At 40.5% G+C, this 20,454-nt stretch overlaps 1 long non-coding RNA gene across 1 annotated transcript; it reads left to right on the forward strand.

Moving 5' to 3' along the window:
* On the forward strand, nucleotides 13,501–20,028 carry LOC110257306. Its single transcript, XR_002339758.1, has 3 exons — nucleotides 13,501–13,615; nucleotides 19,076–19,206; nucleotides 19,863–20,028. It is a non-coding gene; the product is annotated as an uncharacterized LOC110257306 (long non-coding RNA).

A 20,454-nucleotide genomic window follows, 5' to 3' on the forward strand; every position in this document is an offset into this window, starting at 1 on the left:
TTTGGATTATTTCTTAGATTCCATTATAAGTGATATGATATTTGTTTTTGTCTGACTTATTTCACTTAGTATGACAGTCTCTAGGTCCATTTATGATGCTGCAAGTGGCATTATATCATTCTTTTTTATGGCCAAGTAATATTCCATTGTATGTATCCACCATATTTTAAGTTGTGTGACCAGAGCAAGTTCCTCAAAGAAGGCAGTATTTAAATTAAGCAACTGTGCATGGCAATGGGAAGCAAGGAAGTGAAGATCTGGGAGAAAGAACTTTCCAAGCAGAGGAAATAGGTGACCTAACATGGAAGGTGCAGATGTATCTGGAATGTGTTAGATGAGCAGGATGGGTGTGAGATGAAAGTGGAAATGTAAACAGAGACCAGATCATAAAAAGTGGGTGTTTTGACAGGCAGAGAGATTGGATCTTGTCCTGATTACTATGGGAAGACTTCATAGAGTTTTAAGAAGGGGAGAAATGAGATAAGATTTCCATTTTTTAAAATCCCACTGGCCACTGTGCACAGGATGGATCATAAGGTATCAAGAGTGAAAGCAGAGAAGGAGTTCCTGTCGTGGCTCAGCAGTAGTGAACCTGACTAGTATCCATAAGACGAGGGTTTGAATCCTAGCCTCGCTCAGTGGGTTAAGGATCCAGTGTTGCCATGAGCTGTGGTGTAGGTCACAGATGTGGGTCAGATCCCACAGTGTTGCTGTGGCTGTGGCCTATGCCAGTAGCTATAAGCTCCAATTCAATTCCCAACCTGGGAATTTCCATATGCTGTGGTGCGGCCCTAAAAAAACAAATAAGCAAACAATAAAAGTGAAAGGAGAGAAAGAAATTAAGAAACTATCTCAATAGCTTAAATGAAAGCTGACAATGGCTTCAAGAAGGTCAACAGCAATAGAAATGGTAAGAAGTGGTCAGATCTAGGACACACCTTAGGAGGACTCTCAAAGAGAGTTTCTTATGAATGGGATAGGAACACATTGAGGGAAAGAAAGAAATCATGAATTGACTGAAACAGGCTTCCAGCAATCCCTGCAGCCCTTGGCATGTAGCTGCCTCACTCTACTTTCCGCCTACCTCTTCACAAGGCTGTTTTCACTCTCTGTGTGTCTGTCTTTCTCTCCCTATGATGCCACCTATCATGGGGTTTAGGGTCCATGCTTATTCAGCATGACCTCATCTTAATGTGGTTACACCTGCAAGAACCCTATTTCCACTGGGCAAACACAAATTTTATGAGGACACTACACAACCCAGGACAGCAGCCAAGGTTCCGTATGAGCAGCCAAGAGACTGCTCTCTCTTAAGTCAAGAGAGTCAGGAGTTCCCGTCGTGGTTAATGAATCTGACTAGGAACCATGAGGTTGCCATTTCAATCCCTGGCCTTGCTCAATGGGTTAAGGATCTGGCATTGCCGTGAGCTATGGTGTAGGTTGAAAACTCTGTTCGGGTCCCATGTTGCTGTGGCTGTGGCGTATGCTGGCAGCTACAGCTCCGATTAGACTCCTAGCTGAGAAACCTTCATATGCTGCAGGAGCAGCCCTAAAAAGACAAAAAAAAAAAAAAAAGAGAGAGAGAGAGAGAGAGTAGTCAGAGGCTCATGCCCAGGCAGGGTTGTCACTCCAGGCTCATGAGGCTAAGAACCACTTCATTGTCTAATGAAGCCTAGCACTGCAATGGGGTGATGAAGAATCTACCTCTTAGCCCTGGGGAATGGGGTTGGAACTGGAGCATTAGCCAGAGGTGTATAGGAGCACACTTAGAGCAGATTATATCTCAACTTTGGAGGTGACAGGCAGCATCAATATGTGTTATGGCTATGTCCCCCAACTTCATATGTTGAGGCCTTAAGCTCCAGTGTGACTGTATTAGGAGACTGGGCCTGTAGGGAAGTTATTAAGGTTAAATGAGGCCGTAAGGGTGGGGCCCTAATCCAATAGAATTGGTGTCCTTATAAAAAGAGGAAGAGAGGAGTTCCTGTCGTGGCACAGTAGAAACGAATCCAACTAGGAACCATGAGGTTGTAGGTTCAATCCCTGGCCTCGATCAGTGGGTTAAGGAGTGAGCTGTGGTGTAAGTCACAGACTCAGCTCAGAACTGGCATTGCTGTGGCTCTGGCATAGGCTGGCAGTCGTAGCTCCAACTGTAGCTCTGATTCGACCCCTAGCCTGGGAACCTCCATATGCCACAGGTGTGGCCCTAAAAAAAAAAAAAAAAAAAAGGAAGAGACCCCAATGATCTCTCTCCATCACACCTAGAAAGGAAAGGTCATGTGAGGTCACAGGGAGAAGGTAGCCATCTCCAAACCAGGAAGTGAGCTCTCACCAGATACCAAACCTGACAGCACTTGGATCTCAGACTTTTAGCCTCCAGAGCTTTGAGGAAAAAAAGCGTCTGTTGTTTAAGCCCCCCAGTTTGTCGTATGTTGTTTCGGCAGCCCCCTCAAACTAGAACAGCAGGTCTGCACTTCATGAACAGGAGGAGTCAGATGCCCCATGGACCCCAAGGAGAGGTGAGGGAAGATCTATGGTCTATTCTAGAGAAGGTATGGTCTATTCTAGAGAAAAACTTCTCCTAAGTCTTCATGATAGAGTTTCTGATTTGATTATACAGGATTATTATTAAACAATATTTATTGCACACTTACTATGTACAAGTCACTAGTTGTATCGCTAAATTTCGGAATTTCAGATCTAGGGGAGGAGTTCCCATTATGGTGTAGCAGAAATGAATCTGACTAGCATCCATGAGGATGCAGGCTCAATCCCTGGCCTCACTCAGTGGGTCAGAAATCCAGTTTTGTCATGAGCTGTGCGGATCCCACGTTGCTGTGGCTGTGTGCAGGCCAGCAGCTACAGCTCTGATTCAACCCCTAGCCCGGGAACTTCCATATGACGCAGGTGTGGCCCTAAAAAGCAAAAAAAAAAAAAAAAAATCTAAGTGAGATTGGACCTTGGTCTGAAGCTAAAGAGAAAGTGACTTGGTTGAGTCACTCTGTGACTCACTGTTCCTCTGCAGTAAATGGCAATAATGTTCACCTTTGATATCATGATTTTAAAGAGGTGAAAACCACACCTATGCTATGAAAATCATATGATGTTAACTATTTCTTGATATTGGGGGAAGTATAATTTCTTTAAATCAGTAATCATATTTCAGACACTATAGACATTGCTCCTATGTCATCTGCAATAAGAACTAAAATTATTTCATCTTCCATAAGTTTTTTACTTACTTCATGCTCTAGTCTGAGCCATTTTCCATTTGATTACTACATGGGGAATTATCTTGACCCTTGATAACAAGTTTAGAAGCTCTTGCAATCCGATTTCACAGTTTATATTCCCTCTATGCTCTTCCTGGATGCGCTCCCCGAAAGCATGTACAAACAGGAACCGAGGGGTCACTTTGAAGCTCTGGTCTGGTTTAACATCTTTATTGACAACCCAGAAGAATGCAAAAACTCCACAGTAATGAAATATGATTCTAAATTGGGAGTTGCTGCAATGACAGTGGAATCAGTTGAGGAGAAAACAATAGTCACTGAAATTCAACTTGGCAAGTTACAATCTCATATATCTGAGAACTGAAAAGGAATTCAAAACACGAACTGTCAACGGATGAGTGAAGTCAGTCAAATATTAATGTTCTAAAAGACCTGAGGGTAATGGCAGACTTAATCATGCATGTTACAACTGAGATGGGCTAGAGAATGATCAATGCTGTTTTGTACAGCAAGTCAGGGGGTAGCATAAGGAAGGAAAATGTAGAGGGTTGGTGAGATGATATCTGGCATTTGATATCATATTGGATCAGCAACTCCCTTAATCACAGACAAGCTGAAGGCATATATCTAAGGAAGAGTGGAAGGAGAGGACTGACATTGGGAAAAACAAGTTGAACAGAGAATTAAAGCAGATGAATACGAACTGGCTGCATTCCCAACTATTCAGTTTCGAGAAGCAGTGTGTGCCTAGAAGGTAAGAAATGCAAATCTGTGTGTGGGTCTCCCATTCAGCCCATTATTAGTCGCTTTGTTACCAACCAGGGTTCTTGACTTCCTTAATCAATAGAAATTGATAAAAGGCCACATAGGAAAATTCAGGCAAGGCTTTATTTGGGCACCTTCTTCAGCAACAGGGAGCAAAACCAACAACAGTTTCCCTTAGTTGCTCATCCATTGGGGCAGTGAGGAAGGGGAAGTAGGAGATGAGCTGGTTCCTTATATGGGGTGAGGGTACAGGTGGGTCCAGGGGCTGGACCAGAGGGTGGCGTAGGTGGTTTGCCTTTTGGTGGTGGTATGTACAGGGGGCCTGTGTAGTACCCCGATTTTGCTTCTGATACCCTGCTTTTGCTTTCAGCTCTTCAGAAGTGCCAGTTGGGTTTTTAGGTTTTTTGTACCTTCTCGCCCATAATTTGCCCCAACTGCACATGCATGCAGTTATTTTTAGTCCCTCTGTATTTTGTGGCTTAAGGGGATGTTCATCCAGTTGCAAACATTGCAGCCACTGAAGGAACCGGTCCCAGGTACCAGGTCCCAGCCTGCCTCAGTTTGACGCTGGGCAAGTTGTAGAACTCTAGAAGTCTCTGTTTCTTGGCCTGAAAAAATGAAGTAGTAGGACTATTTGATTCTTAGGGTTGTTTGAAGGGTGAACAAATTAGTGCAGGTAAGAAATTTGTACTCTCCCCAATCCATACATTCTCAATAAGTCACCCACAATTAGTTTTTTTATATTAGTGCACTTATATATTTGTCAAACATTTTTACCCTCTGTCAGTGATGATTTTTGCACAGGAATTTTTCTAGATGTGACATTCAACTTAGAGTTTCTACCGAACAATTTGACAGCCTCTATGCCAGCAGAGTATTCATTTTAAGTAGTTCACCGTCCCCTATCACTTTCTCTGTCAGACAGCTCTACCATCTGTCCTCCTGTATCTTCTTAATCAGAATAGCCCTAATAGGCAGTCCTGGATCTAGTGATTTTTTAAACCAAGAGAATATGGAATGAGAGCCAGATGGTAAATTTGAGCATATCTAGGACAATCACTTTATTTAGCTACAAAAACAAACAAAATTAAACAGTTGTTTCTCCTTTTTATCTACTGATTTCCCTAGCCAGATAAGTCCTTGAACTTTTTTGGATGACAAAAAATGTCCATCCACTCATGGGTACCACATATCATTTCGAATTATGGGGTAGCAAAGAAAGAGCATACTTTGGTTGTGCCATTTTTCAAAGTCTCAGTTGTCGTGTGGTTGTTTTCTATTTTACGTCTGGTCTTTTCTGTGATTTTTAAGCTGAAGGGCAAATGGAGGTATTCTTTTTAAAGAAGTAAATATCTGAAGGCAATTTGATGTGACCTAAAGGAAATAGGGATGGACAAAGTGAGATGACCCCTCCCCTAGGAAAATGATATAAATGACCAGGTTAAAGAGTTTCCTCCTTGTTGAAGTTTGTATACCTCTTTGACAGCTCTCCAGAGACATGAGGGTAAAGAAGTGAGTTCCCAGAAAGATGTTTTTCTGAGATTAGAGCCTGGCTTGTCCCCTTGTAATCTAGAGTTTCCTATATTAATTAACCAGACCGAACAAATTCCTTTTTCAACTGAAAATTTGTGCTCCAATGGCTTGATCAATCTGATAACACTAAAAAACTTCTCTGGCCCCAAAGATTTTCTTCTGAGAAAAAAAAAAATGAATGACATAATACTTCTATACATAGTCCAGCCATGTTGATTTCTTTTTCCAAACCCAATATTTTTGGAGGAATTCGTAAAAGCCATCAAGCAGCTTCGGCAGAGACTCACTTTCAGAGATTATATCGATCATCTTAAACCTTTCTGTGCCATCTGGGATCTTAATGCCATTGAAATAATATACTGGTCTTCGGGCTATTTCCACTGAGGCACCAAACTACCTTTTATAAATAATTATGAAGAAGTTTGGCTTTTTTTTTTTTTCTCACTAGATTAGCTTGTCAAATATATCTCTTCTTCCATTAATACTATGTCCCCACATAACACTTGAGACAATGATGTTTTCACATTAATAATACTTTTGCCTGAAGGAAACGTCTTCCTCAAGAAAGGGAAGAGGAGTTCCCGTCGTGGCTCAGGGCAAACAAATCTGACTAGCATCCATGAGGATGGGTTTGATCCCTGGCTATGCTAACTGGGTTAAGGATCCAGCATTGCTGTGAGCTGTGGTATAAGGCCAGCAGCTGTAGCTCTGATTAGAGCCCTAGCCTAGGGAAGTGTGGCCCTAAAAAACAAAAAACAAAAAAAAGGAAGAAGTAGTGGAGTTACCATCGTGGCTCAGCAGTAGCGAACCAGACTGGTATCCTTGAGGACGCAGGTTCCCTGGCCTCACTCAGTGGATTAAGGATCCAGCATTGCCCTGAGATATGGTGTAGGTTGAAGATGAGTGCTGCTGTGGCTGTGGTGTAGGCCAGCAGCTGTAGCTCTGATTAGAGCCCCAGCCTGGGAACCTCCATGTGCCACAGGTTTGACACTAAAGAGACAAAAAGAAAAAAGAAAAAGAAGAACTAGTGATCTCCTTTTCTGTGGATATAAACAGCAAAAAATTCCATGTTCTACTTTGGAATTCAGTCCCACCACATTATTTAGGGAAGTATTTTTCCCCCACATGGAACTTGCTAATATATTCCAGATGTGTATCATTTAACCATCCAGCACATGGCCTGCAACTGAGAGGTGACTTGTTTTAGTTCCATTTGAAGCGAATGTTTTCCCAGCTTATTGAAACAGAAGTGACAGAAGGCCAATTTGCTTTCCGCTTGTATTCTATGTGTGACAATCCATAAGCAGTCACACAAGGCATACTGAATTCTTTTCAGCTTGGGACATGCAGTTCCCATGCCCCCCTGCCTGAAGTACGGTGGTGTGGAACAAAAGATTGGACACCTCAGGTGGTTTTATTACATACAACACCTGCTCCCCAGGTGCGATGAGCGCCATATTTTGTGAGTGGTTTTATGTCAATTTGGCCTCAATCTGGGACCAATACATTTTCTTTGAGAACACATCTGCATGGCCTAGCATGTTCTTTGGGCTTAGGAAAGCCATCATAAAGAGAACAAAAATTTACTTTTCATATGGTGCTTTTCTGAGGCCCATGTTTCTCTTTTTTGTCAAGGGCTTTGACTAGAGAGAACTGATTCTTGATTTTTCCTACACAAATTTTGTTAGAAAAAATATGCTGTTCTTCACGTGTCATTTGGATTTCCTTTTGTAAAAACAGCAACAACAACAAAAACTAAGCTGTTTACTAGGAAGAAAAGAATAGACCTCACACAACACTTAGGTTTTGCTTCCATCTCCATCAAAGGCCTGAATGAGTCCCTGCCTTCATCAGCATCAAAGAGATAATGTCTTCTCCTGTCTACCTCTGGGTGATCTCGTCTGCAACACTTTGGAACATTTATGAACTTTAGTCTCTACCCATATGCGTTATTATGCACTATATGATTGAATCATACATTTCCTGCTATGTCAAGGTTATCCAGAGACCTGGAACAAATTCCATTTTGTTGTAGGTAAAAAAGCAAGCTGTCTTACAATTAGATTTGACAGTGCAGCATTCAACCTCTGCTCCCCAAGGGGTGTTTTTCACTTTTTTTTTTTTTTTCGTCTTTTAGGGCCACACCCTAGGCATATGGAGGTTCCCAGGCTAGGGGTTGAATCGGAGCTACAGCTCCCAGCCTATATCACAGCCACAGCAACACAGGATCTGAGCCACATCTGCGACCTACACCACAGCTCAAGGCAACGCTGGATCCTTAACCACTGAGCGAGGTCAGGGATCGAACCTGTGTACCTGTGTCCTCATGGATACTAGTCAGATTCATTTCTGCTGAGCCACAACAGGAACTCTGTTTTTCACTTTTTAGATTAAAATGCCTAATAAAGACATTTGTATATTTTCATTGACCATGTATTGACTATGACTCCGAAGTTTATTTTCCTAAAATGGGTTTGGTTATGGGAGGAAAAAGTGGGTGACTGTGTCTCATTTACTTCCTCAAGAAAATGATTCCTTTATTTATGTCACTAAGTGATTTCCGTTTCTAAATGTTTCTTCTTGTAATTGATACACTGTCCTTTAAATAAGCTTTTACACTGTGAGCACTGCATTGCTTTAAAAACAGTTAAAAAGTACTTACACACCTGGAACTCTGTTCTGGGAGGAGGGAAATTAAAAAGAGAGACAAGGAAAGAAGAAGGGAAAGAAAAAGTCCTCAAGGTGTTTAAAGCTCCAGGGATTTAAAAAAAAAAAAAAGTCAGCAATACAGTGAAATAATCGTGTGTATGCATGTGCCACCTCTGTGGCATAGGGAGGGTCCCAGGCTAGGGGTGGAATCAGAGCTACAGCCTCCAGCCTATGCCACAGCAATAGTAACGCTGGATCCTTAACCCACTGAGTGAGGCCAGGGATTGAACCTGCAACCTCATGGTTCCTAGTCGGATTCATTTCCACTGTGCCATGATGAGAACTCCATGAAATAAATTTTTTCATGAGTGTTGACATTCAGAGTGTAGAGTTAACTGGACATCTGAGAAAGCCAAAATTTCAGAGCAAGGATTCTGGGTTTTTCAGGATCTCTGAACCACCTGCTCTTATCAGTGCAGGTTCCAAGGCCCCACACCCTCCAGGCTGAATCAGAAAAGCCAAAATAAGAGTCAGGAATTTGTGTATTAACCACAGCCTAGGTGATTCATATGTACAATGGGGTCTGAGAGCTGTTCATATATTCCTCTTCTCTTAAGAAGCTCCCAGTTCCTGAAGATTTTTAAGGTTTTTTTTTTTTATTTCAATTTATTTTCTAGTATTTGGCCACAGTTTCCTTTTCTTTCTTTCTTTCTTTCTTTCTTTCTTTCTTTCTTTCTTTCTTTCTTTCTTTCTTTCTTTCTTTCTTCCTTCCTTCCTTCCTTCCTTCCTTCCTTCCTTCCTTCCTTCCTTCCTTTCTTTCTTTCTTTCTTTCTTTCTTTCTTTCTTTCTTTCTTTTTTTTTTTCTTTTTAAGGATGCACCTGCAGCATAGAGAATTCCCTGGCTAGGTGTTGGATCAGAGCTGAAGCCACAGCAACACTGGATCCCAGCCACATCTGCAACCTATGCCACAGCTTGAGGCCACACCAGATCCTGACCCACTGAGCAAGGCCAGGGATAGATTGAACTGAATCCTCATGGGTACTGGTTGAGTTCTTAACCTGCTGGGCCACAACGAGAACTCCTGCTGTTTATATATTCAGTCCAAAGCATAACACCAGCCAGACCCCCACTAGCTAGATGGTCTTTAATTCATCAAAGAACAGAACCAAATACACCTCTTTCCTATCTCTTCAAGGAATCAAGGTGCTTTGAAGGATAAAACTCTGCTGTGAAACATTCTGCTCAATAGCTCTCATCTCTCACCTCCATTCCCAACAGCCTCCTCACGGGTCCCTCAGCCCCCTCCCTCCCCACCCATTCCCCAAAGAGTAGCCACAAGTTGTTTTTTTTGTTTGTTTGTTTTGCTTTTTAGGGCCGCACTTGCAGCATATGGAGGTTCCCAGGCTAGGGGTCAAATTGGAGCTACAGCTGTGAGCCCAGACCACAGCCACAGCAAGGCTGTATTCGTGCTGCCATCTGTGACCTACACCACAGCTCACAACAACACCGGATCCTCAACGCACTGAGCGAGGCCAGGGATCGAACCCAAAACCTCATGGTTCCTAGTTGGATTCATTTCCTCTGCTCTGTGATGGGAACTCCCACCAGACATTTTTTGAAAGAGAAAAATAAGATCCTCTTCCTTTCCTAGCTAAACCCTCCATTGGCTTTTGAAAACACTCAGAATAAAATCCAGATCACAGGACCAAAACCTCCTTCTCCCTGAGGGCTTTTGAACTTGTAACTGAATGGGCTGAACTTGGGAGGGTACAATCAGAAAAGAGCTTCATTCTTCTCCTGATACAGTTCTGAAATATACTCCGCGAACTGCTCTTCCCTTCCCGGTAAAATGATGCCAGGCAAGGCTCTCAGCTTTCTGATCACTTTCTAAATAAAAAATGTGTTCTCTCCAGTGTGAAGCTAGGTTCCCAGCACAGGGGAGGGCAGTTCCGATCCCTTCATTTCCCCACCATCTTCATTTCATCTCCTCCCTGTAACTGGCTTCTCTGGTTGGGGACAATGACGAGGGACTGGCTGGAAAGATGCAATGGCTGATTTTCAGACCTGGGTTGTCTAACTTGATTTGTCTCTGGCTTTCCAATGCCTTCTGTCAAGGCTGACACCCAGATATTAGCTCTTCTCTGTAGGGTGCACCATACATTCTTCAGAGACACTCCCACCACTACCAACCTCGGGGGCCTCTGTACAGTGCAGTTCCCTGATGTGAGCAGCTATGTCCCCAGGTCCACACACATCATTGGTGTCCTCTCCCTTACAGGCAGGCAGCCTGTGGGCAGGGGTCTTGCCAGGCTGCACTGCCCTCCCCAGAGTCCCCCAGGCCAGTGGGCACTGTCCCGCACTGGCATCCCACCAGTCCTGGAGCTGCTGGTATCACCCTGCCACCCTCTCTCCTTTGGCTCTACCATTGCCCAGTTTCCCCAGCCAGCTTTTTATCTTCAGACTTTTCCAGCCAAAATGGAGGCAACAGACTCTAAGATTCTCCAAGAAATGCCCCTCACTTTTCTCTGGTAGGAAGTCAGCCTCTGAGCTTCTGTAAGCAAGTTCGAAGAAAAGGAATAGGATTGCAGTTTCCCCTTCTTGCATACACCTTCATCCCGCCCTCGACCACAAATGTTCAGCTGCTGCATCTTGAACATGACTTAGAAGAAGAATTAGAACTAGTTCCCTTCTACCCACCCAGAAAGAAAAAGGTGTTACTATAGTTTCTTCCTTGCAAATATTCTTCTGATCATGCTGCACTCAGTGACTCTAGCAATTTCTTACACATGAAGGTTTTCTGAACTGCAGATCCATCGTCCATCAACTAGCAAATCTTGTAAGAGATTTTTCTAGAATCTCTCTTTAGAACTTGGGGAGATTTTACCATCCAATGCTCTGAATTTTGAGAGCCAATTACCCTAAAAAGAAAATTCTATTCCTTAGGCTGTTCTGTTCTGATTGCTTTCATTATCCATTCATGGATAATAAACTAGCGCTAAAAGTAGTGACTCCGAATGACACATTATTCTTTCTTACAATTGTGTGGGTTGACTGGCCTCACCTGGGTGGTCCTTCTCTTCTTTGTCAGTTGTGTTCACTCACTTGGTTGCATTCCACTGTGTTGGGTTGGAAAGTTGATGAAGTCTTCACCCAGATGTTGTTCTGTGTAGCCCCTCTTGGTAGCTTGGTTGTCTTAACAGCATGGCAGTTTCAATGTAGTTGAACTTTTTTTAAAAGACAGCTGGCTTCAAAGAGGGAAAGCCAAAGTTATCAGGCTTCTTGAAGGACAGACTTGAGATGGGCACATCCCCTCATCTGCCAGAGCAGGGAAAAAAAGACTCTGCCTCTGGTGTAGGAGTGGGGTGCCCCTGTAGGAAGGGAAGGAATTGACCAAATCCATCTTTGAAGACTGACCCTTCTGCCCAGAATGTTCTTTCCAAAAATCTTAACACAGCCGCTGGCCTCCTTTTCAGCATTCAGGTCTCAGCCCAAACATCATCTTTGACCATCTTCACCAAGGCCACTACCAACTCTACCTATTTCACATAACTCTACAATCACTCTGGGTTTACTTTCTTCATTTCATTTGATTGTTTTTGTGTTTATTGTACATTGCCTTTGTTTATTATGTGCTATTTATTATCTCTTTGTATTGTGTTGTGTCTCCTTAATTTCCCATTCCCCATTGGGATGGTTTTTGTTTATTTTTTGGTGTGTTTTTTGGCCACACACACTTGCAGCATGTGGAAATTCCAGGACCAGGGATCAAACCCACACCAGAGCTGCAACCCCATCAGCTGTGGTGACAAAGCCAGGTCCTTAACCCACAGAAGAACTCCTCCCCATTGGAAGGTAATCTTCCTGATAGAAAGGACCTTGGCTTCCTTATTCCCTGTAGTCTCTTCATCATCCTGAAAAGAAAAAGAACTCCCAAACTCTGTGAATAAATTAGCATCTAGCTCAGTTCTACCGTGTTCAAAGCCAGCTCTCAGTAAAGGTGATTAATGGACGCAAATATCTTCATCTCTAACCAAGATTTCCTGGGAGAGATGCATTTCTAGACCATTTAAAAAAAATCTCTAGAACAGTGGAGACAATTTCTAAGTCAAAGTTTGACATAAAATCAGCATTCCGACTCCAGTAACACTTTGAATTTCTTCTGGATAAAATGACTTCAGATTAATGAAACTGCTTAATTTCAATAAATGGCTAAACAGAATTTTATTTGGGCAAAGTCAAGGGAGAATATTTATGTTACATTTCTGATCTTCCTTCCTTCTCAAAATATTTTAATGTTGTAGTAAATCAATGTCATTAACTGGACCATACCTTAAGGTAGAAACTGACAACCTAGAGTTTTTATGCCATTATTTTTATTGAGATAATAATGATAGGAGCTAAATGTCTTGCTTTTTGCCAGGTCCTGTGTTGAGTGCTTCACATGGACCAGCTCTTGGGTTACTCTGAGAATAATGACCAGAAATATCTGCTGCTGTTTTTGTGGCATGTAACTATAGCCTCCAGGAATATGCCCTTAATAAATATATGAACAACTTCCATCCAGATCTTCTGCAAACTCTACAAAAAAAGAGAGAGGCACTTTGATATATTGCCTTTTTAAAATTATAGTGTCTGTACAATATTATATAAGTTAGAAGGTGTATAATACAGTGACTCACAGATTTTAAAGTTATAGACTCCATTTACAGTTACTATAAAATATTGGCTATATTCCCCATATTGTACAATATGTCCTTGCAGTTAAATCTAATACCTAATAGTTTTCACCTCTTATTCCACTACCCCACCTTTCCCCTCCTACCTTCCCTCTTCCCAGTAGTAACCACTACTTTGTTCTCTTAATCTGTGTGTCTGCTTCTTTTTTGTTATATTCACTAGCTTGTTGTATTTCTTCAATTCCACAAATATCAGCATTTGTCTTTCTTTGTCTGATGTATTTCAGTTAGCATAATGCCCTCCAAGTCTAAACATGTTGCTGTGAATGGCAAAATTCTGTTTTGTTTTGTTTTTTTATAGCTGGGTAGTATTCCATTGTGTGTGTGTGTGTGTGTGTGTGTGTGTGTGTGTGTGTGTGTGTGTGTGTGTGACATCTTTATCCATTTATTTGTTGATGGACACAAGTTGTTTCCATATCTTGGGAATTGTTAATATGTTGCCATGAAAAATGGAGCACATGTATCCTTCTGAATTAGTGGGGTTTTTTGGTTTTTTGGTTTTTGCCAGATATATACCTAGTAATGGAATTGCTGAATGTGGTGGTTCTCTTTTTAGGTTTTGAGAAACTTCCATACAGTTTGCTACAGTGGCTGCACTAATTTACATTCCCACCAACAGCGTACTGGTGTTCCCTTTTCTCCACATTCTCACCAACATCTGTTATTTGTGTTCCTTTTGGTGATCGCCATTCTGACAGGTATGAGCTGATATCTCATTGTGGTTTTGATTTGCATTTCCCTGATGATTAATGATGTTGAACATCTTTTCATGCTGGCCATCAGCATTTCCTCGTTGGAAAAATGTCTATTCAGTTTTTCTGCCCAATTTTAAATCTGGTTGTTTGTTTTTTGATGTTGAGCTGTATGAGCTGTTTATATATGTTGGATATAAGTCCCTTATCAGTCACGTCATTGGCAAGTATTTTCTCCCATTCAATAGGTTGTCTTTTTGTTTTGCCAATGGTTTCCTTTGCTATAAATGTCTCTTTAAGTTTGATTAGGTTCTGTTTGCTTATTTTTGCTTTTATACCTTTTTTTTTTTTTTTTTTTTTTTTTTGCCTTTCTCTAAGGCCGCACCCACGGCATATGGAGGTTCCCAGGCTCAGGGTCTAATGGGAGCTGTAGCCACCGGCCTACGCCAGAGCCCCAGCAACGCCAGATCCAAGCCGAGTCTGCGACCTACAACACAGCTCACGGCAATGCCAGATCCTTAACCTGCTGAGTGAGGCAAGGGATTGAACCCCAAACCTCATGCTTCCTAGGCGGATTCCTTAACCACTGAGCCATGATGGGAACTCCCGCTTTTAAGAGTAGTTACTCTTGCCCTAGAGTAACCATATTATAATACACTTTATTTAATTAAACATAAAACTTACAAGCATTTCTTTCTCATTTTGAGATGTTAGTCAATTCTTGTCCCCAAAATAGTGTCTACTTAATCAAGAAACACTAATTATATGAGTTTTAGCTGTCTCTTTTAAATTGCATTTCCACTTAAAGGTATCTTTCTATAAAGGAATAAGGATAATTGAAAGCCCCAAATTTATGTCTTTTATGTACATCTATTTATACCTTAAATAAATAACAACTTTTGAATGTGAATCTGTAATTATATATGTTAAATGCTATTCTAAAAATGTTTTTATTAAAATCCTCCCAAATCATGTAAATGTGTTTGACTTTCCAAATTGACCAATTTGCATAGGCTTTTCAAAAATGCTATCTCATAAGGCATAAAACTAAGAAATGCTTGGAAATATGCCCATTCAGTGGTTGCCTCTTGATAATATAGCTGACTATTCCCTGCTGAAAACTCTCGTCTCAAGATCACCGTGCACTTAATTGATGGCTACAGTCTTCATCACACAGCTGTTAGCCCATCAAGAAGATAGTTAATGAACTTGGCAATATACATTACATTAACTTTTTACCCTAAGGTTAATCATGGGATTATTTTCAAATGTGCTTTTGATGTGCAAAGCTTCCCTAATAAATATGATTAAGTAAAATAAGTTGAGAGGAAGAACATCAATTCAATGAAGATTGCTTAACATTAGGCAGTACGTTTACATTTGAGTAAAGGGAAATTTAGTGTCTGTACTTCATGGCTCTTAAAGAGTATTTGGCTGTGACCCAGACACTAAGCTTCACCTTCCACTGAGCTAGGCCAGGAACACTGATTTATACACTAATATGATGTTCTTCAATTAAGTAAACCTCAGAACCTTATTTTTGCATACAATATGCTCTTTTTTCCTCTTTACATCACAATAAGCATTATAATTCTTGGCTAGAATAATAATAGACTCAGTCAATGAGAGGAATAAACAATGTTGAAAGAGTAGACTCCTAACAACAAAATGTGCTTTATTAAAGAAACATTTTCCCAAGCATTATAAGTAAATTTACATTAAATATTAAACCTTTCTAAAGTAAAATCTATTTACTCATTTAAAAAAAAGAGCAATGCAAAGTAGCCTTGCTATTGCTAACTACTTTTTCTGTGGCTATTCCTCTAATATCCATTCTCTGATTGCTATCATTTGAGCCTTCACTGACTCAATCAATCTTAGACTAAACTTTAGGAATAATAAAAAACCACATAGCATTTAGAACAACAAAGATTAAACGAATCAGTAGAAATACATTTTGTGATATAATTCTCCTTATCTTAGTTTCTGTTAGTCTTACAGAGAAAAATTGAATTTAAACTTTCTATCATTTGTCCAGGTCTAAAATGATGTTTTTAAAGGACACTTTGATACAGTCTGTTCAGCTGCTTTCTCCTGTGCCAGTCAAAATCCCAGAGAGACTATAATAATGACACCAGTTTGGGAATGATGGCAACCACCATAGAAGAGAGGAAATAAGTTTGAATTTGAATGGGATCCTTTTTTTCCCCCCAAGTACAAAATCAGTTACTCTCTACCCTCTAAGTACAAAATTTACTTGCTGGGATAGAAAAACCCCATTTAAGCTTCCAGAACTCAGCCTTCCATCTGGTTTAATCTTGGCTGAAGGAGAGAATCACAGAGTAGACATCAGTAAGGAGGCAAGTCAGGTCTTGGTTTGGTTAAGGAGGCCAGGAGGGCAGTAGCTTTTGCTTCTCCAGTAGCTTCTTCCTTCAGGTATAATCTCCATTTGGCCCATTGCTTTAAGGACACAGGTTCCATTTCTTCATTAGATGACAGACTTGAGGTATCTGGAGTATTTTTCTAGGAAGAATTTTTGCTTTTCAAGAATAGTTATGCAAAATAATCTTAAGCCAAAGTACTCTTTCGTTAGTTTTCTACAAGAAAGGAAATAAAATTACAAAATTTTGTTTTCAAAACTCTCATGTTCAAGTCAATAAACCCGAACTTTCTACTTTTCTATGACAGCTACACAAAATATTATTGAGCCAAAGTACTATCTCTTTAGGTTTTTACAAGAAAGGGAAGGAAACTGCAAAGCTTTTATTTTCAAAACCCTCATGTTCAAGTCAATAAATATTTAAAGTCTATAAGACTCTGTACTAATGAGAAGATTGGGATTAGAAGAGTTGGTAAGATCAAACTGAAAAATGAAAACAAACAAAAAGCCATATTTCTGCCTTCTAGTTGCTGATTTTTTTTGTTGAAGTATTGTTGATTTATAATATTGTGTTAATTTCTGCTGTACAGCAAAGTGACTCAGTTACACACACACACACACACACACACACACAAACACATTTTCTTATTCTTTTCTGTTATGGTTTATTACAGGATATTGAATATAGTTCCCTGTGCTTTACATTAGGATCTTGTATTTTATCCATTCTATATATAATAGTTTGCATCTGCTAATCCCAAACTCTTGATCCAATCCTCCCCCACTCCCTCTCTACCTTGTCAACCACAATTCTGTTCTCTATGTCTGTGAGTCTGTTTCTGCTTCAGAAATAATTTCATTTGTGTGATATTTTAGATTCCACATATAAGTGCTTTCATGGAATGTCTTCTCTTTTTGACTTGCTTCACTTAGTTTGATAATCTCTAGGTCCATTCATGTTACTGCAAATGGCATTATTTCATTCTTTTGTATGGCTGAGTAATATTCCAGTGTATATATACACCACATCTTCTTTATGCATTCCTCTGTTGATGGACATTTAGGTTGTTTTCATGTTTTGGCTATTGTGAATAGTGCTGCTATGAACATAGGGGTGTATGTATCATTTTGAATTATAGTTTTGTCTAGGTGTATGCCCAGGAATGGGATTGACAGCCATATGGTAGTTCTATTTCTAGTTTTTTAAGGAACCTCCATACTGCTTTCCGTAGCGGCTACACAAATTTACATTCCTATCAACAGTGTAGTAGAGTTCCCTTTTCTCTACACCATCTCTCAGTTGCTGAAATCTTGTTGAAAAGACAAAGACATCTCTAATAATCTGATATAAACTGAGTTGTGCCAAGAGGTGCAAGGGAAGCTCAAACTCATTGGTGGTGGTAGGATGTGAGTGTCTGGGAAAGCCCTCTGGGTGTTAACTATTCAGTTGAATCTTCAAGGTCTTCCATAAGGTGGAAGACTGACCATTGCAGACCCAAGAAGGAACTTGCACAAAGTCCCAGCAATTTGAGGGTTCAGGTTCCATTCTAGGAAGCAGCCTACAGTGAGGACTGTGATGTATAATGGATGCAATGGGATAAAATGGAAGCTAAAACTGTAAAAATATGGAAAGTCTTACTTATCTTTTTGTAATTTCTTTTTTCATTATAATTTGGAAGTACATAAACATGTATCCCCCTTCCAGAATGTGTCAAATTACCATAATACTCTCCAGAATCCAGAAAATGATGCCAAACAGTCCATGCACTTCCCCTTGACAATATTTCATCCTGTTATGGGGCCATCTCAGGGGGTCCCAAGTTCACCTCCCCTCTAGGCTAGGGTCGCTGTTCTAGGTCCATCAGCTCCTTTGTCTTCTCCAAAGAATCTCAGTTATTCCTACTGCCTTCAGTCCAGACTATTGGTAATTTGAAATCATCAAATTTCCAGCCTTGATGAATCTGGGGCAGGACCTAATTTTAGAGGCAAGGATGAAAAATATGGTCTTTTCTTGTCTGATCGTCAAGATGAAGGATCTGTAAGGTGAACCTTTTAGCACAACTCTGGGTTGTTACTGTACTTGAAGTACTTCTCTTTTCTAGTTTTACCAAAGGTAAATGTCCACTAAGTTAGCTCCTTTGGGCCATGGCTTAAGAATGGAACTAGATATGTACTACATTCCAAGAAGAAGGTCAGGATATGGAAGGATGTGGAAGGAATGGGAAATGAAGAAAAATAGCATTTTTCTATATTTGCAATCCCCAAACCTAATTATTATATGCCCACTATTTGTCAACTCACTAATTTTCTTTAATTTAGCTATTGTAACATGGGACCCAAAAAATGAAACATTTCAGTGTAATCTACATACAGTGAAAAATGACTGGGATTTTTGATCAGGAGAAATATGTGCTCAGAATTTCTTTTCTTTTTCTTTTTCTTATTTTTCTTTTTTTAGGGCCTCATCCTCAGCATATGGAGGCTCCCAGGCTAGGGGTTGAATCAGGGCTGTAGCTGCCAGCCTAGGTCACAGCCACAGCAATGCCAGATCTGAGCCGCATCTGTGACCTACACCATAGCTCATGGCAACACTGGATCCTTAACCCACTGAGCAAGGCCAGGGATCGAACCTGCACCCTTATGGATACTAGTTGAGCATGTTACCACCACACCACCATGGGAACTCCAGAATTTCTTAAAGAAAGTATAAGTCTGATAACAATGTATAATACGAATAACCAGTAGGCTTTATTAAAAAGTCTCAGTGGTTGCCAAGGGCTGGAGGGAAAGAGGGCTGAATAGTCAGAATCAGGATTTTTAAGGCAGTGTAAGTATTCTGTACAGTATTGTAATGGTGGATACATCTCATCAGTTTGTTCAAACACGTAGAATGTACAACACCAAGAGTGAACCCTAATATAAACTCTGGACTTTGGATGATTATGGTACATCAGTGTAGTTTCTTCAATTGTAACAAATGTACCACTCTAATGCAGAATTTAGTAATAAGGGAAGACTGTACACGTGTACCTCAGCTGAACTTTGCTGTGAATCTGCTCTAAAAATTAAATTCTACTTTATTTTAGAAGAAGTTGCTGACAAGGGATAGTCCCAGATTTAACTCATCAGATGGCATATACATTCATGGCCAAAGAAGACACCATTAGTAGGCCCACAAGGACAAATCTCCAAAGAGGAGAGCAGCTTTGGAGGAAATGTAAGTAGTTTGTCTTGAGACTGTAGTCTAGACAGAGTGCCACTCTGTCAGTCAAGCCCTGTTAAGGTTGTATTTTCCAGGATGACTGCAACAAGAGCTCCCACCCTACATTTCTTCTCATGTGATACTATCACTCCCCCAAAGAGAGATGTTGGGGGGAGGGCATATTTCTCCCCTTGAATCTGACAATAGCAGAATTGAAGTTATGGAATTTCCAAGGTTATAACATGAAAGATTATACAAATTTTACTGGGGACCCTCTTTCTGGAAATCAGCTACCATGCTATGAGGAAGTGGCAAGATCATACAGTACATACAGGTATAGCTTTCTAGCTAAAGCTTGTTGAGGTCCCAGCCATGTGAATAGGTGAGTCACAAGGTGACTCTAGCCCCAAACATAATCTGCCACAACAACCTGAGTGACCCTGCAAGCCAACACCACCCAGCTGAGCCCAGTCAACACCCAGAATGATGATTGAAATAATAAAGTGTTTTTGCTGCTTTGATATGATTCCTTACATGGCAAGTGATAACCAAATAAGTACAAGGGATACAAAAAGAGAACCCAGGTGGGTGTTGCTATTTAACAAATCAGTAGAAAATAATAGTAACTTCATGGCTAGCTCTTATGTTCACTTTTTACTATTTCGATCAAGTGGCCCCAGATTTCCTTTAAAGACCACCATATTACCCACCTTTCGTGAGTGTACTACCGGGATTGACAAGATCCTGCTTTCTCCAAGGCAAACTGGAATCTAATATCCAGCACAAATGAACATCTCCTCAGAAAAGAAAATCATGGACTTGGAGATGAGACTTGTGGCTGCCTGATGGGAGGGGGAGGGAGTGGGAGGGATCGGGAGCTTGGGCTTATCAGACACAACTTAGAATAGATTTACAAGGAGATCCTGCTGAATAGCATTGAGAACTTTGTCTAGATACTCATGTTACAACAGAAGAAAGGGTGGGGGAAAAACTGTAATTGTAATGTATACATGTAAGGATAACCTGACCCCCTTGCTGTACAGTGGGAAAATAAAATAAAGAAAGAAAGAAAGAAAGAAAGAAAGAAAGAAAGAAAGAAAGAGAGGAAGAAAGAAAGAAAATACACAGCCTTCTCAAATTACTATCCATGTATTTAATTTAAAAATAAAAAGCATTCCCTTCCCTCCGTAGGTGCTAGGTTGACAGAATCAAGTCATAAGATATCAAATGCTAGAGATATAATTCATTTTTAATTTTGTAAAA

The sequence above is a fragment of the Sus scrofa genome, chromosome 16 (genome assembly GCF_000003025.6).
Source record: "Sus scrofa isolate TJ Tabasco breed Duroc chromosome 16, Sscrofa11.1, whole genome shotgun sequence".
Classification (NCBI taxonomy): domain Eukaryota; kingdom Metazoa; phylum Chordata; class Mammalia; order Artiodactyla; family Suidae; genus Sus; species Sus scrofa.